The sequence below is a fragment of the Orcinus orca genome, chromosome 16, assembly GCF_937001465.1.
Source record: "Orcinus orca chromosome 16, mOrcOrc1.1, whole genome shotgun sequence".
In the NCBI taxonomy this organism is placed as follows: Eukaryota; Metazoa; Chordata; class Mammalia; order Artiodactyla; family Delphinidae; genus Orcinus; species Orcinus orca.
The window spans coordinates 40,542,617-40,554,767 of NC_064574.1; the positions used below are offsets into that span (position 1 = coordinate 40,542,617).

The following is a 12,151-nucleotide window of genomic DNA, read 5'->3' on the forward strand; positions in this document are numbered from 1 at the left end:
GAAAGAAGAACAAACAAAACCCAAAGTTAGTAGAAGGAAAGAAATCATAAAGATCAGAGCAGAAATAAATGAAATAGAAACAAAGAAAACAACAGAAAAGATAAATAAAAATAAAAGATGGTTCTTTGAGAAGATAAACAAAATAGATAAACCTTTAGCCAGACTCATCAAGAAAAAGGGGGACAGGACTCAAATCAATAAAATTAGAAATGAAAAAGAAGTTACAATGGACACCACAGAAATACAAAGCACAGTAAGAGACTACTGCAAGCAATTCTATGCCAATAAAATGGACAACCTGGAAGAAATGGACAAATTCTTAGAAAGGTATAACCTTCCAAGACTGAACCAGGAAGAAATAGAAATTATAAACAAACCAATCACAAGCACTGAAATGGAAACTGTGATTAAAAATCTTCCAACAAACAAAAGCCCAGGTCCAGATGGCTTCACAGGCAAATTCTATCAAACATTTAGAGAAGAGCTAACACCCATCCTTCTCAAACTCTTCCAAAACACTGCAGAGGAAGGAACACTCCCAAACTCATTCTATGAAGCCACCATCACCCTGATACCAAAACCAGACGAAGATACTACAAAAAAAGAAAATTACAGACCAATACCAATGATGAATATAGATGCAAAAATCCTCAACAAAATACTAGCAAACAGAATCCAACAACACATTAAAAGGATCATAGACCATGATCAAGTGGGATTTATCCCAGGGATGCAAGGATTCTTCAATATACGCAAATCAATCAATATGATACACCATATTAACAAACTGAATAATAAAAACCATATGACACAAGAGGGAAGAGATGTGGGGACATATGTATATGTATAACTGATTCACTTTGTTATAAACCAGAAACTAACACACCATTGTAAAGGAATTATACTCCAATAAAGATGTTTTAAACAAAAAAAAAATATATGATCATATCAATAGATGCAGAAAAAGCTTTTGACAAAATTCAACACCCATTTATGATAAAAACTCTCCAGAAAGTGGGCATGGAGGGAACCTACCTCAACATAACAAAGGCCATATACGACAAACCCACAGCAAACATCATTCTCAATGGTGAAAAACTGAAATAATTTCCTCTAAGATCAGGAACAAGACAAGGATGTCCACTCTCACCACTACTATTCAACATACTTTATTCAAAGTATTCAAACATACTACTATTCAACATACTTTTGGAAGTCCTAACCACAGCAATCAGAGAAGAAAAGGAAATAAAAGGAATACAAACTGGAAAAGAAGAAGTAAAACTGTCACTGTTTGCAGATGACATGATACTATACATAGAGAATTCTAAAGATGCCACAGAAAACTACTAGAGCTAATCAATGAATTTGGTAAAGTTGCAGGATACAAAATTAATGCACAGAAATCTCTTGGATTCCTATACACTAACAACAAAAGATCAGAAAGAGAAATTAAGGAAACAATCCCATTCACCACTGTAACAAAAAAATAAAATACCTAGGAATAAACCTACCTAAGGAGACAAAAGACCTGTACTCAGAAAACTAAAAGACACTGATGAAAGAAATCAAAGATGACACAGATGGAGAGATATACCATGTTCTTGGATTAGAAGAATCAGTATTGTGAAAATGACTATACTACCCAAAGCAATCTAGAGATTCAATGCAATCCCTATCAAATTACCAATGGCTTTTTTTTTTTTTTTTTTTTTTTTGCGGTACGCGGGCCTTTCACTGCTGTGGCCTCTCTCGTTGCGGCACACAGGCTCCAGACACACAGGCTCAGCGGCCATGGCCCACGGGCCCAGCCGCTCTGCGGCATGTGGGATCTTCCCGGACTGGGGCACGAACCCACGTCCCCTGCATAGGCAGGCAGACTCTCAACCACTGCGCCACCAGGGAAGCCCCCGATGGCATTTTTTTACAGAACTAGAACAAAGAATCTTAAAATTTGTATGGAGACACAAAAGACCCCGAATAGCCAGAGCAATCTTCAGGGAAAAAAACGGAGCTGGAGGAATCAGACTCCCTGACTTCAGACTATACTACAAAGCTACAGTAATCAAGACAATATGGTACTGGCACAAAAACAGAAATATAGGTCAATGGAACAGGATAGAAAGCCCAGAGATAAACCCACACACCTATGGTCGACTAATCTATGACAAAGGAGGCAAGGATATACAATGGAGAAAAGACAGACTCTTCGATAAGTGGTGCTGGGAAAACTGGACAGCTACATGTAAAAGAATTAAATTAGAATACTCCCTAACACCATACACAAAAATAAACTCAAAATGGATTAGAGACCTAAATGTAAGACCGAGCACTGTAAAACTCTTAGAGGAAAACACAGGAAGAACACTCTTTGACATAAATCACAGCAAGATCTTTTTGGACTCACCTCCTAGAATAATGGAAATAAAAACAAAAATAAACTAATGGAACCTAATGAAACTTAAAAGCTTTGCACAGCAAAGGAAACTATAAACAAGAAAAAAAGATAATGCTCAGAATGGGAGAAAATATTTGCAAACGAATCAACGGGCAAAGGATTAATCTCCAAAATATATAAACAGCTCATGCAGCTCAATATTAAAAAAGAAAAAAGCCCAATCAAAAAATGGGCAGAAGATCTAAACAGAATTTTCTCCAAAGAAGATATACAGATTGCCAACAAATACATGGAAGGATGCTCAACATCACTAATTATTAGAGAAATGCAAATCAAAACTACAATTAGGTATCACCTCACACCAGTCAGAATGGTCATCATCAAAAAATCTACAAACAAATCTACCCTGGAGAGGGTGTGGAGAAAAGGGAACCCTCTTGCACTGTTGGTGGGAATGTAAATCGATAAAGCCACTATGGAGAACAGTAAGGAGGATCCTTAAAAAACTAAAAATACAATTACAATATGACTCAGAGATTCCACTACTGGGCATATACCCAGAGAAAACCATAATTCAAAAAGACACATGCACCCCAGTGTTCACTGCAGCACTATTTACAATAGCCAGGTCATGGATGCAACCTAAATGCCCATCCACAGACAAATGGATAAAGAAGATGTGGTACATATATACAATGCAATGTTACTCAGCCATAAAAAGGAACAAAATTGGGTCATTTGTAGAGACGTGGATAGACCTAGAGACTGTCATACAGAGTGAATTAAGTCAGAAAGAGGAAAACAAATATTGTTTATTAATGTATATATGTGAAATCTAGAAAAATGGTACAGATGAACCGGTTTGCAAGCCAGAAACAGAGACACAGATGTAGAGAATAAACATATGGACACCAAGGGGGGAAAGTGGGGCGGGGAGGCGGTTGGTGGTGGTGGGATGAATTGGAAGATTGGGATTGACATATATACACTAATATATATAAAATAGATAACTAATAAGAACCTGCTGTATTAAAAATAAAATAAAATTCAAAAAATAAATAAAATACACACAAAAAAAGAATTAGCATATGACCCAGTAACTTGATAAACAAACACTTGTACAGGAATGTTCACAGGAACACTGTTCACTATTCATAGCAAACACTATTCACAGCAAAAGAATGGAAACCACCCAAGTGTCCATCAATGGATGTACGGATGAACAAATTGTGGTATATAAATGAATAATGTTGAATATTCCACAAAAATGAATGAAGCACTGATACATGCTACAATGTGGAAGAACCCTGAAAATATTATGCTAAGTGAAAGAAGACACACAGTCACATGTTGTATGATTCCATTTATATGAAATGTCCAGAATAGGTAAATCCAGAGAGACAGAAAGCAGATTGGTGGTTGCCAGGAATTTGGGGAGGAGGGAATACAGAGCAACTGCTTAATGGGTACAGGCTTCCCTTTGGGGAGTGAAAAGTATTTTGAAACAAGACAGAGGTGGTGGTGGCACGATATTATGAATGTTTAAATGCCACTGAATTATTTACTTTAAAATGACTAATTTTGTGTTCTTTGAATTTCACCTTTTGCATTCTATGAATTAAACAAAAAAAGGCAGACACAAAGGAATACGTACTGCATGATTTCATTTCAGAACAGGCTTTACCCTGGAGTGACTGGAAGGGGCAGAAGGGGCCTTCTGGAGGGCTGCAAATGTTGTTTCCTAATCTGGGTGCTGGTTCACTCCAAAAACTTCAAGGAGCTGCCCCTGTACCATAAATGTGTATGCTTTTCTATATGTATACTATACTTTAATAAAAAGTTTTGAAACTATAGTGTAAATTATTTTAGATAAAAGATTAATGGCAAATTTTTTTTAAAAAAAGGTTATCAGTGTTGGGTAGAGGACTCAAGGGATCTCTCTGTATTATTTCTCACAACTGCTGTGAATCTACAATTATTTCAAAGCTAAAAGTTTTTTTTTTTTAATCAGAAGAATGAAAATTTCCAGACTCCTGTCCCCATAGATTCTGACCTAGGTCATGCGGGGTAAAGGTAGGGACTCTTCGTTTTTTGTTTTTTTTTTTGGAACAAGCTACCTCAAGTGATTCTGATTCAGCTGGACCATGGCCCTCTCCTTGAGAAACTCCAATCTACATGAACTCCACAAGCTGCTTAACTTCACTTTCTCCTTGAACCCTACCTTGAGGAGGCTTGTAAAGGCATCTGTGAGCAACAGCACAGAGGAGGTGGAGAGTAAGAAAGCACAAGTGAGTCATGAGAGGCTACAAAAGCTAACCACTCTGGGAAGCAGGGTTCAACTTTTACTGGAGAAAAATGAGATGAACTGGAAAAAAGATTAATAAAATGTGGGAGAGCCAATGGTGAAAGGACATACAAAAGTTTCCAGGTAATCATCACAGATGTAGCCACAAATATTATGCACAAATCAATTATTTTCCTTAGTATGTTTTCCATCAAGAATTAATGGAATCAAGATAAGACAAATGATGTTGGAAGCTAAATATCCTTTAGGAGGTTAGCAAGACAAAGTTCAGAAATCAGTGCAACATGCTTGTACTGGTCATTTCTGGTACATTCTTCACCACAATCACTGAAAATAATATTTTACTTCTGGAACTAGAAGTAAATAAAGGAACAATTTAGTTCATGCTTAGCCAGGTCACAGAGTATTTTGATCTGCTTCTGCTCCAGCTCAAACTCTTTGGAGTGATATACCTTGGTTCTGGTTCAAATTACTTCAGTGGGAAATTTTTTGAAAAGTCTTTAGTTTGATTTGAAGTTCATTTTCAAAATAATAAGTTAATACCTTAGTCCAATTCCAATATTAAATAATCAAATCAAAGCTCATTCCAGTCTTATTCTTACTTTTGGTAGAAATTCCTGTTGCAACAATTTGCAAACTCTAGAGCAAAAAACTGAGGCCAATTAAATCATCAGTTCATTCTCTCAGGCCTTCCAACAACACAAAAGTTGGCATATCTGTCCAAGCCTTATTTCCATCTGTACCTTGAGCTGAAAAATAGTTTTAGTTACACAGCTTCCTATACTCAAAAGGGGCAGCTGTCGCTCAGCCCTGGCAGACTGCAACCCTCAGAGAATGCATGTTCCATGTGACCAGATCTCACTTTTTTTCAAAAGAAGTTAGAAATCCAGGTTTTTATGAGTCTCCTGATTTTAAATGTTCACAACAAATTCCAATTTTTAGGAACTTGTCTGTGGACCAATCAACACACATCTGTAAACTGTCTCTTCTGCAATCTCACTTTGTAAAGGTTAAAAAGGTCTCATGCTTCTCCAGATACAAACTCTCAGTTTTGGTAAGTCTTCAGTTTCCCACATAATACAGATTTTAGGCAAAGCAGCTCTTCGACACAAATGCCAGTCCCAACAACAGATCATGATTTCATTCTCATGCCTTGCTGAATACGGAAAATATTGAATATTTGTACTTCTTACTACTTAAACAAGAAGAATGATAAATACAGAAGCAAGCCATTTAATCTGTATTGTAGACTAACTACCCTGTGTCAACACACTTAACTGAGAGCCAGGTTAGTGGTCAGAAATGCCACATATCTTCTGATTATGACAATTGGAATTTATAATACTTTTTTGCTCCTCCAAAATGAGTCAGACAAGCTTTCTACCCAGAATCCACAAGAAGAATGATGAAATATCATGTTATTTTTCTCAAGACTACCTTGATCACCATTAGTATAGACAACTTCATCTACAACTTTATACAATGGTGAACTGTCATTGTCAAAATGATGAGAAAAAACACAGTATTCTCTTTGGAGCTAGTAATTTGGAGCAAAACAAACAAACCAAAAACACACACAAAATTTATACAGTTACATGGGGCGGGGGGGGTGGGGCGGGAATCAATGTTGAGTAACACCAAAAAAAAATGACAAAGAGATAATCAGGGAAAATAATTAACAGATACTGACAACCTATCTATAAACTGGATACCAAATATCACATAGTTTTTGTAAAAGTTGGCTCTCACGTTCTCAGCGTGAACTTTAGTGATTTTAAATTCAAAGCAGTAGGCTCATGAAATTTAAAAAGTATTGAATTTTGAAGAAATTATGGCATTCAGGAAACAGCAACAAGGTAACCAACTTAGCAATCCATTCAAGTCCCTGCCTCTGAAAGTCACATTAGCTCACCCAGGCCTTGCCTTTCCATCTTCCTCTCCAACTTGCCTGTCCACCACTTCTCTGTACCTCTTTTGGGATATAGGGAATGTGCTTAAAGGGTGTAAATCTACGAACTATACTACCCTTTGTCTAGTTCTGAAAAAACACTCAATGAAAAGAGTATGAAACTACAGTAAAACTTTTTCACTATTGGTAAATTTTACTTAACTGATTAACCGTGTTTTCCATGACTGACTAATTGGACAATGTGGACAATAACAACATAGAAATTACAAGAAATTATAAGAAATTACAAGATGATGGATTCCTCCTGATGTTTGGTACAATGTTGACCTAAAAAGCAGAATTTTCACAACTGGAGCTAATTGGAGGTCATGGTATCTGCTATCCTAGGACTACGGAAAACAAGGTCAGAAAGAAGCAAGCCATATTATCCAACTTAACACCCAGTTTGCAAATAGTTGTTTATTACACCTTAAAATATTCCCAAGGAAGTTACATCCATGTGATATAAGCATGCTGTGTCCAAGAGGGCAATTTACCATTATAAATTATCCTAGTTTGTGTACAGAAACCAGTAGATATTTGCAAATTCATTTCCAGGTCACTGAAGATAAAACCCAGAAAAACCTATTTTCCTCCATGTGGTGAAAGCAAAGAGATTACTTCTGCAGTGGCGCTGCCTGTTCTTGGAGTTATTCTCTAAAACAGGGTCATATAAGAATATTTTCACCCAAATACTAGCTATAAACAATTAAGACATGATTTACTGAGATACATGCTATTGTGTATGTTTAGGTTTTTAGCCAATTAATACTATATTAATAAAGACTGGAAAGTTTAAGAATAAATGAACTCTAACCAGTACGTTTCAGCAGAGTTAGCCAGAAAACATTTCTACTAGGCCCAAATGAAGTATCTTTCATTCATTAATACAGAACCACAGGGCATACTTAGACATCAGAGGCTCAATCATCTAAAAAGAGTTCCTAGGGAAACAAAAACTTTCCATTTTCATTCTGTAACTGCTCCTTAACGACAGAAAGTATTCTTTCTTTTTTGGCATTCTCTCTTTTCTCTCTACCTCGGGACATATTTACAGATGCACTGGCTGCTTTACAGACATGCTAAAAGTTCGTGCTGTGGTTGATCAAAGTTGGAATGCCTGAGGAAATTACTCAATTCAGACAGCCCGGAATTGTATCTAGCCAAATAGTTACAGTGCTCTACTTTTAACATGTGTTAAAGTAATATTTTAGCCATGCTGCATGTAAGTTAAGAGAACATTTGTTTGCATCACACTCTGTGAACAGTTGAGTCAAATATAGTATGTTGAATACCCAGTTTTATTATCTGTGACAGTTCATTTTTTTAACTGTTCAATTACACACAAAAAAACATAGTTTATATTAAAAAAAAAAACTAACACACAACAGCATATGTATTAGGAACTAAGACTTGTTAATGATCTTCTTGAAGTGTCCAAGCTCTTCTACTGAATAGAAATTTAAAATAAATGCATCAAATATTGCTTTTGTTCATTAGAGCATTTGTTGATCTGGCATGCAATATTCTGTCAAAAAACAGAACCACCTTTTTTCTCTACTTTATTATTAAAAGTATTTTAATAAAAAAGCACTGCCTACCTGTATTCACCTCCTTTCCATTATTAATCTGCCTAATTTGCAAATAAAGACATAGCAAAATTAAGTAGAAAAATCACATCACAGCAGTTTATTTTCATGGTTTTTTTTTTAATTCAAAGCCACAGAATTGCAGTACAAAGAGTTACTTGTCAAACATAACACAAATCTCTAACATAAAATATTGGCTTCCATAGACCTGCACATCTGAAATAGTTTTAAACTTTGTTTTAGTTGGATTCTTTACGATGTCCAGGAGGAGGTTAGCGCACACGGTACCTGAAATTGTCTTTTCCACATGAGCTACAATAGAAAAAGACAAATGTAGCTGTTTCTCTAGTAAAGCCAAACTTGGCATCTACTTATACTTCCCTTCAACCTAAATAACTATACCTTTTAACCACGTTGACAATAATATGGAAATATCACTCAAAAAGAACCTAACAGACCACAGAATTATAATAATGTAAACTATCCTTCTATCAAATGTGAAGTGAGGACATGGTAGATTGGAGGGGTGAGAGGGGTGTCACTAACTTATAAGTAGTAACTTATAACTATGCTTTTTATTTAAAAGATTTCCAACCCACTAGAAAATGTTAACATCTGTACATACTCCAAAAGAGGAAAACAAAAATAAGTTCCCCACTCAGAATTTTCTGAGAAGGCTAGTAAATGTTATAGTGTTGATACCCTATGTTATACGCATGTCATGAACTGTCAGGAAATGAGTATACCATGCAGGAGGCTGGACCCTGAGTGGGAATGACTGCCAGTAAAAACTCCCTGGCAGTAGGAATGGCCAAAGCACTATTCTCAACTGGGATGCCTAGGATTCCATTTTAAACTGTTTGCTCTGCTATAGGGAGATGCAATCCTTCATTATTCTAACACTTAGGTAAAGCCTGCTGTACACATAAAAATTAGACGGCAGGTAGACAGAATGAGTGGGGAAAAAACGGAAGTAATGCTTTGTTCTGCTTTGTAGCAGGATTTAGGATATGATCTTGATGAGATTCCTAAAAGTTATACAACTTAAGTTCCTCCTCATTCCCTTCCAGATTCTGAATACAGTCCTACATTTGAGAGATAGACAAAAACTTAAAATCAAAGGCAGTCTTTCAGATTGACCTTCATGATATCAGCCTGTGATTTGCTGAGCACAGAAAAATCTTCTTAGCCTAGCCCTTCATTACCAAAAGCTAAAAAGCAAAAAACCAGTAGATGTTAGATTATAAAATTGATGCCCCAAAGAATATAGATCCAAACACACACACACACACACACACACACACACACACCCCCGACACGTATGAAATGATTCAATAATCACAGCACTATAAATCCAAGGGCCAATAAATCTAATATATCTATTAATTTAGAAGAAGACATTTTACACTCAATCCAAAAGTCTAAATTGCTGCCACATAACCAAAACACAGAATTACCACCAATTCCACCACACTACCAAATGTAGCTTTAAGTAGCTCAAAGCTGAATTCTAAAATGTAGCATATTCTTGGAGAATAATAACTCCCAGAGCAAAACAAGGGCTCATACATAAAGCTACAAGCTCCTTAGGAACTGCTAAGTCTGGTCTCAGACCATACCTTCTACCAGATTCAGCCAAGATGAATTCATCTGATAAGTTCCACAGAACTCACCAAGAAATGGCTAGAAAAAGGTGAAACTGTTTTCATGTTCCCGTCAGTACAAAGCTCTGTAACATAACAAGCTCTGTACTTAAGTGTTTTGACTTGGCCAAAAACTAATACACAGTTTTGATGCAGTGTAAAAATTAATCTGAAATGTAATAACTGATTCAGTTCCCTTTTTATTCTAAAAAAAGTTAAAAGAAAAAAGAATCACTGCTTTTCCTTAATTAAGCAGGTACTTTGCGCTAGAGAGCCTGTTTAGTTTCTAGGGTCTGAGGAAAAGAACAGATGCATCTACTGTGTAAACACAAACAGTAAGTTACAAGTTGCCCCTTAGTACTAAAGGCAAGACTCAGCATCAGTACTCAAAAAAGTGTTTTAAAAAGAGTGTAACTTACTTTTACTGCCCCGGGCTAACTGGGCTCTGTCTGGTGCTTCTTTGTCTGTACTTGGCCACCCACAGCCTGTCTTCTAATTAACTCAATGCTCTACAGCAGCAGAACAAGCAAACAAGTTGCCTCCCATCTGCATACAGCTCTTCAGGACACATTTCCCTTGGTCAGAAGGTGGAAATTCTTGGGAGAGGTGATTTTTCTCTGCCTCTTCACAAGAAGAACATGGACACTTGGCTGGATGCAACTCCGTGAAGTGTAACTGTGTGTGTACACCTCAAAAAATAAAAAAAATAAATAAAAAAAAAAAATGCAGAGAAACATAAAGACTCTATAAACACCTGGAATACACAGAAATACTGAAGCACCCCTGGAAATACTGCTAAACAGAGCAAAATAGGGTCTTTGACTGAAATAATCAATGATACCAAGTTGAAAAAAAAAAAGTAAAAAGAGCATCCGAAGTCAAAATCCAAATGTCATGCAATGAAAACATTTTAAGTACCACAAAGTAGAAAAGGTAAAACTCCTTGCTTCGCATACTTAAAAACAGGAACCCCCTCCCCATTACAGAGAATAAAAGATATTGTCAATGGAAGAGAAAAATGAGACTTTCAGGGGTAGTAGGTCTAAAATTAGACTCCTCAGTCACATGGTTAATGGGCACTTGTGTGTATGTGAGCTAAATGCATGGAGCTGTCTTTCCAATGTGTTCAGCCCTGTCCAGGAGCGGAGGGGAGGAGGAAGCAAGGAACCACTTAAATACTCAGCACCCTTTGCATATGAAAAGATGATTTCTGCAAAACAAAAAAATGTGCAGAAGAACAAAGATGCTCATTTATTTAAATAATTTTTAACCTCTCAAATAAACATAAATGAGTGTAAAACAGATGCCCCTACTTTTTTGCAACAAAAACCAAACACTGAAGCAGGGTAGGAAGGAGGTGTGGTTAAGCGTCTAATCACAAAGAAACCCCACAACTGAATTTGCTACAGGCTTGGCGAGAGACAGGGGGTTATATCAGACCTTCCCAATATTCCCTCCCATCCTAGATATGCCCATATGCCAGGAGCAAGCCACACCATCTTCATGACCCCTAAGCATCCCAGGGACTGGCAGGCCTTCTCTCCCCCTGAGGCACACAAACAATTCCAGCCAGAAGCATAAGGCCAAGGGAAGGGTGTGTGGCCTAATCCTGCAGCTGCACAGAGGCCTGGGCTGTGGTCCACCAACAACAGACTACTCAATGGTGATGACATTCTGGAGACCCCTGCTTTATAGAAATGCATGCAGAGCTGGCTCTACATCTCAGGATGTAGAGGTCAGATAAATGCATAACAATACTACATATAATAATATAAATATACAGTAATGCAAATACCTACATTTTTTCTCTCACACCCCAAACTATCAGCCATCTGGATAAGAAGTTACTTTTTAAAGGAGTTTCTAGAGTTTATAAGCAAGAATCATATTGGATTATATAGAGATCCAAAGACAATGGACCACTTTTAGCAGACATAAAAACTTGTGCCCAATATACACTGCCCTTTAAATGCTAAAGCATTTGGACAATAAACAAGTTAGGACCATGAATTACCATCTCCCCTGACCATAGGAAGACTTAAAGAATGAAGCAAGTCAACAAAAGAACAGCAGGGTCCACTTAGAATAACATAAGTTCAACAAAACATTTTTAACAAGGGAGCCTGTGCAATTTACCTTTCACTATATGAAATTTAAAAGCTATATCTATCACTATTGCTAATGCATAGTATTCTACCTACCAAAATAATCAGTTTTCAAAATGAGTTAACCAAAATCTCTCAAAGGGTACACCAGCCAGCCAGCCAG

General features: G+C 36.8%; 1 protein-coding gene across 17 annotated transcripts in view; it reads right to left on the minus strand.

The window, feature by feature from the left end:
- Positions 1-12,151, minus strand: part of TASP1 (taspase 1) — a 278,035-nt gene that overhangs the window by 246,778 nt on the left and 19,106 nt on the right. The window contains exon 2 of one of the 17 annotated variants that reach the window (XM_049699225.1): positions 10,303-10,572. The exons of the other annotated variants lie outside the window; for them this stretch is intronic. The gene's annotated coding sequence lies outside the window, so the exon portion shown is untranslated. The remainder of the gene's footprint in view (positions 1-10,302; positions 10,573-12,151) is intronic. 17 annotated transcript variants of the gene reach the window in all.